At 41.0% G+C, this 5,931-nt stretch overlaps 1 non-coding gene across 1 annotated transcript; it reads right to left on the bottom strand.

Moving 5' to 3' along the window:
- Positions 1 to 554: 554 nt before the first annotated feature.
- LOC115870915 lies at positions 555 to 659 on the bottom strand. The gene has a single exon (XR_004046995.1). It is a non-coding gene; the product is annotated as a U6 spliceosomal RNA (small nuclear RNA).
- Between the last annotated feature and the right edge of the window lie 5,272 nt (positions 660 to 5,931).

Raw genomic sequence — 5,931 nt, 5'->3', positions numbered from 1 at the left:
CACAATTAGGTAAATAATTCATATAAAATATCTGTTTGAAGAAAATGACATATCTGTTAGGCTCTATGTAAACATTACTTTGGCATGTTGCAAAACTTGGGGTTGCAGATTAATTCAACATGTAGAAAATATCAACTATTATCCATTGGCAAGAGTTCTCAATGCTGTCAGTAAAATCACCAATTAAAAGTCTGTCTTCGGGCAATGAATGTACAAATGCGCTTTACACAATTGATGTGTGTATGGATTGTGATGAGAGTTGTATAAGCCCCTAATAAAATGATTTAAAAAAATAAAATAAAAGTGTCTTCCTTTTTTAAAATAAACATCAATGTAAGTTTTACACAATTTTGAGAAATTCTACAAAAACTACAGAAAAAAACTTAAAACTCATCTTGTAGATTACTGCGATTAGCAACATCAAATGACACATAATTGATGTTATAACTTATAAATCATCTCAGTGATGAAAAATGTATAGTCAAAATAAGTCATAAAATGAAAAAAAATATGGTATGCCCCCAATAAATGTCTGTTTTCTTTGTTTTTTGTTTTTAAATATTAAACACTTCACGAATTTGTGTGTCATCCTTGCACTGGGGCCATGCTAATCATCTCTGTAGTTCCAATTTCACTATATATGCTGCCGAAGCGAGCACAAATGTATACGTTTATATTAAATTCCAGTACTGAATTTCTGGAAATACCAGGAACATGTATAAAAATCAGAGGTAAATACATTCATTTTATCACAGTCCTTGAGCAAACTTTTTTTTTAATTAAATACTTCTATTGGGGGCTCTTACAGCTCATCACAATCCATACATTCATCCAGTGTGTCAAGCACATTTGCACATATGCTGCCATCATCATTTTCAAAGCATTCTCTTCCCACTTGAGCCTGATATCAGCTCCCGAACTTAAAAAAAAAAAAATCATCTTATTGGGGGCGCTTACAACTCTTAAAACAACCCATACATTAATTGTATCAAGCACATTTGTCCATGTGTTGCCATCATCATTTCCAAAACATTTTCTTTCTACTTGAGCCCTTGGTATCAGCTCCTCTTTTCTCCCCTCCTTCCCCACCCACCCTTCTGAACCCTTGATAATTTATGAATTATTTTTATGTTTATATCTTACACCATATGCTGTCTCCCTCACCCATATTACTATTGTTTGTCCCCCTGGGATAGTGGGGAGCAGTTATAAGTTGATCATTGTGATTGGTTCCCTCTTTTCCCCCCACCTACCCCCTACCCTCTTGGTGTCACTACTCCCATTATTGTTCCCGAGGGGGTTATCAGTCCTGAATTCTGTGTGTCCAGAGCTCTTATCTGTACCAGTGTACATGCCCAGGTCTAGCCAGATTTGTAAGGTAGAACTGGGGGGTCATGATAGTGGGGGGGAGAACTAGAGGAATGTTTTGTGTTTCCTTAGTGCTAAACTGCACCTGACTGGCTCATCCCTTCCTTGTGACCCTTCTGTCAGGGGATGTCCAATTGTCTACAGATGGGTGTTGGGTCTCCAGCCCCCACTCATTTGCATCGGAAAAGGTTGTTTGTTTTGGGTCTTGTGATGCCTGATACCTGATCCTGACATCTGAACACACACAGGCTGGTATGCTTCTTCCATGAGTGCTTTGTTTCTTCCCTGCTAGATGGCCTGTGGCTTAACTTCAAGCCTTTAAGACCCCATATGCTGTATCTTGTAATAGCTGGGCACCATCAACTTTCTTCACATTAGCTTATGCACCCATTTTGTCTTCAGCAATCGCGTCAGGAAGGTGAGCATCACAGGATGCCAGGTTATTAGAACAAAATGTTCTTGTGTTGAGGGAGGACTTGAATATAGAGGCCCAGTGTCTATCTTTGAGCAAACTTTTCTATGGATTTTTTTTTTAATTAATTTATTGGGGCTCATACAATTCATCACAATACATAGATCAATTGTGTAAAGCACATCTATACATTTGTTGCCCTCATCATTCCCAAAATTCTCTTGCCTCTTGGGTTCCCGGAATCCGCTCATTTTCCTTCCCCCCACTTTTCTATGGATTTTATGAAACAGCTAAGTATGGATTACTAAAATCTAATTGGCCTGTTAACTAGCATATAATTTTATTTTTGTTAATCTAGGTAAGAAATCAAGCATATTTAAAGATGAAATCATATGAGACTCAATTAAAATTATATGATACAATTTGAAAAGTAAGTTTTGATTACTTTACTTATATACATCCTACCCAAAGTTGGTTTTCCCTACTTGAAGTCTGTAAAATGTGTATCCCTGATTTTACTTATTGCATCTGATCATTCTCATTTAAAGAGGACCAGAGTCATTAGCAAATATATTGCTTCAGCTCTTAATGCTTTTCCTTCAAGCCAATGGCATGGCTAAGCCACAAAGAACAGAATCACTGATCAAAAAAAAAAAATTGCCTTATCCTTAAATATAGGAGGGGAGGGCATCTTTTAGTGTTTGAGATTTTCTTATCTTTCTCTCAAAAACTATTCATTGACAATTGTTGAAAATCAAAGAAGCAACCAATCTACAACCCATCTACATATTAACTATAAGCCAGTGCTTGACTTTTTAACAAACACTACATATATCACAGGAAAAACGGATCCGAGATAAGTATGTGGTGATTTGGTTAATCCTTAAAGGAGCGACTTTCCCAAAACAAATCATCTGAATTGTCCCTTTGTTCCCCACCCAGCCTGGTTTTACATATTGGGGCAGGGCCATGGCCTCCTAATGGTGAAGCTGAAGATCCAGAATGGATGCCCTTGAAGCTGTCCGTGCTGTGGTCCTTAGGCTATGCGCTCCAACGCCTCAGCGTGCTACCTGCTCTGAAAACCATTGCTCTGAATTGTTGCCTTGTGGAGGTCTCAGCAAGTCAATTCCAACTCATCGTGACCCTATAGAAGAGGATAGATCTGTCCCTGTGGGATTCTGAAAGATTCGCCAAATATTCAAGGTTTGAATCTTATAGACCAGAGGTTCACTACATGGAAAATAATTTTCTGTTTATCCCAGTTCTACCATTATGTGACCTTGAGCAAGTTATTTAACCTCTCTCCACCTGTTTCTTTAACTATAAAATGGGAGTTAATGACACACTATATCTCAGGGTTGTTGTGAAGATTAAACGAGCTAATATAAATCAAGTGCTTAGAATATACTGACCCACACATAAGCACAGAATTAAATGTGAGATGCGCATAAGCAAATGTGGCGAGGAAAGCTGATGGTGCCCGGCTATCAAAAAGTATAGCGTCTGGGGTCTTAAAGGCTTGAAGGTAATCAAGCGGCCATCAAGCTCAGAAGCAACAAAGCCCACATGGAAGAAGCACACCAGCCTATGCAACCATGAGGTGTCGAAGGGATCAGGTATAAGGCATCATCAGAACAAAAAATCTTACCATAGTGAATGATGGGGGGAGTGCGGAGTGGAGATCCAAAGCCCATTAGTAGGCCACTGGAGATCACCTTGCACTGGGGTCTCAGGGAGGAGACGAGCCAGTCAGGGTGCGATGTAACAACGATGAGAAATACAACTTTCCTCTAGTTCCTAAATGTTTCCTCCCCGCTCGCACTACCATGACTCGAATTCGACCTTGCAAGTCTGGCTAGACCAGAGGATGTACACTGGTACAGATAGGAACTGAAAATACAGGGAATCCAGGGCGGATGAGCCCTACAGGACCAGTGGTGTGAGTGGCGAAACAGGGAGGGTAAAGGTAGAGTGGGTAGGAAAGAGGGAACCAATTACAAGGAACTATATGTGACCTCCTCCCTGGGGGACAGACAACCGAAAAGTGGGTGAAGCGAGATGTCGGACAGGGCAAGATATGACAAAATACCAATTTATAAACTATCAAGGGCTCATGAGGGAGGGGCGAGCGGGGAGGGAGGGGAAAAATGAGGACCTAATGTCGGGGGTTTAAGTGGAGAGAAAATGTTTTGAGAAGGATGTACAAATGCACTTAACACAATTGATGTGTGTATGGATTGCGATAACAGTTGTATGAGCCCCTAGTAAAATGTTTTTAAAAAAATGTGAGATACTATTTGAGAGTTTGCCTGCCTAGAAGTTCTGCTGCTGGGTAACATACTCTCAAATTACTTGCAGCAATTTTTAAACTTTGATCCTCATGAGAATAGCTGGGCCTTGCTATTACCCCAGAGATTCTGACTCTCTGCACCTAGGTTGGAGGCAGAAATCAACAATTTTAACAAGTATTCCAGGTAGTACTGCTGCTGCAGGTGGCCTTTGAACCTGTGAGTAAAGCAATAGATAATTTCATCATATTTTAGCAACTTATTCTTCCCATATTTGAAATAGAAGTCTGATTTCCCTTGTGACTTTTCTTTTACCTAAAACATCCAAAGATCTTTTATAATGTCCTCATGTGGTGTGACTTCAGGCCTGTGCATGACCCTAATCGAGAAATTATGCCTTGTCTAGAGAATAGCAATGTTTTCATTAAACATGGCATCTAGATACATAGTCTGACAGCACAGAGCAAGTTAATATTATGATCACCTTTATTCCTTTTAAAAAAAATCATTCTATTGGGGGCTCTGACAGCTCTTATCACAATCCATACATCTATGATCACCTTTATTCTGTGCAACATACTACAATTAATTAAAAACTCACTGCCATCAATTCTATCCCAACTCATAGCAACCCTACAAAATTGTAAATCTTCACAGAATGAGCAGCTGATGGATTTGACTACCAACCTTGAAGTTATCAGTCGAACCAAAACAACAAAACCTCACTGCCCTGGAGTCAGTATTGACTCATCTTGACCCTATAGAACAGGGTAGGATAACCCCCGTGAGTTTCCAAGGCTGCAACTCTTTGAGTGTAGAAATCCCCATCTCCTTCAGAGAAACTGCCGACTTGTGGTTAGCAGACCAGCATGTAATCAGGACACCACCAGGGCTCCTCAACTGGTATAGACACCTGATAATCGTCTTTCACTTTAAACCCACTGCTTGGCTGGGTGTTTTAGAGAAACAAAACCAGTGACACTCATATGTATAAGAAGGAACTTTATATCAAGAAAGAAATTCGTATCAAGGATGCAGCCCAGATCAAATCAAATGCATGGCTCCCATGCTAGCTGGAGGCCCCTCTAGACTCATGCAGCTGTCAGTCGGTGGAGCAGGAAAGCTGGGAGATCACAGGCTGATGTGTAGAGCCATCCGGATCCAAGGTCAGCAAAAATATGGCAAGGCGCTGCTGGCTCCCAGGGTCAGCAAACCATAAGGGCCAATAGCCCAGGAACCAGGTGCAGGAACCAAGCAAGCAGGAAAAGGGAGAGCAAGTGAGACCAGTTCTCCACCTGGTCTCTTAAAAGTAGACCACATCCCCAAGGAGACCTCGTTAGGCTGTGACCTCATTGATAGGTTGAACTCCACCCACATCTTCTTACAGGTGCACCAAATTGACTGAAAAACCCAACCACGCCCCCACCCCCCAACCTCTTGGTTGGAGAAAGATGAAGCTGTCTGCCTTTTGGAAACATATTCCAACCCTCAGAAACCCTAAACAGGATCCCTATGAGCTGGAATGAGCTCAATGGCAGTGGTTAAGTGGTGGTTAATTAAAATGTAAAGTACGTAAGAATGTATGTTAGCATACACAGGTCACTATCCATATATATAGCATGTCATCATATGAGTGCACAATAATTTTTAAATTGAACCCAAGTGATGAACATTTACATGGTTTCCGAGGTTCCCCTTTCAGGCCATACCATAACAAACGTTCCAATTGTGGAAATGGAGAGGTCATATCTGACCTCTTCTGGCTACACAGGGAGGAGAAACTACCTCTTGGCCAGCCCAAGGCCACTAGCCACAAGGCGGAGGGCACACAGGCCTCCACCCTCCATCCTTCTTTACCAACTG

The sequence above is a fragment of the Echinops telfairi genome, unplaced genomic scaffold (genome assembly GCF_000313985.2).
Source record: "Echinops telfairi isolate 266 unplaced genomic scaffold, ASM31398v2 ScPeMD7_2573;HRSCAF=3158, whole genome shotgun sequence".
NCBI classification, from domain to species: Eukaryota; Metazoa; Chordata; class Mammalia; order Afrosoricida; family Tenrecidae; genus Echinops; species Echinops telfairi.
The sequence above is the reverse complement of the archived record's forward strand: the minus strand, read 5'-3'. Positions and strand labels throughout refer to the sequence as shown.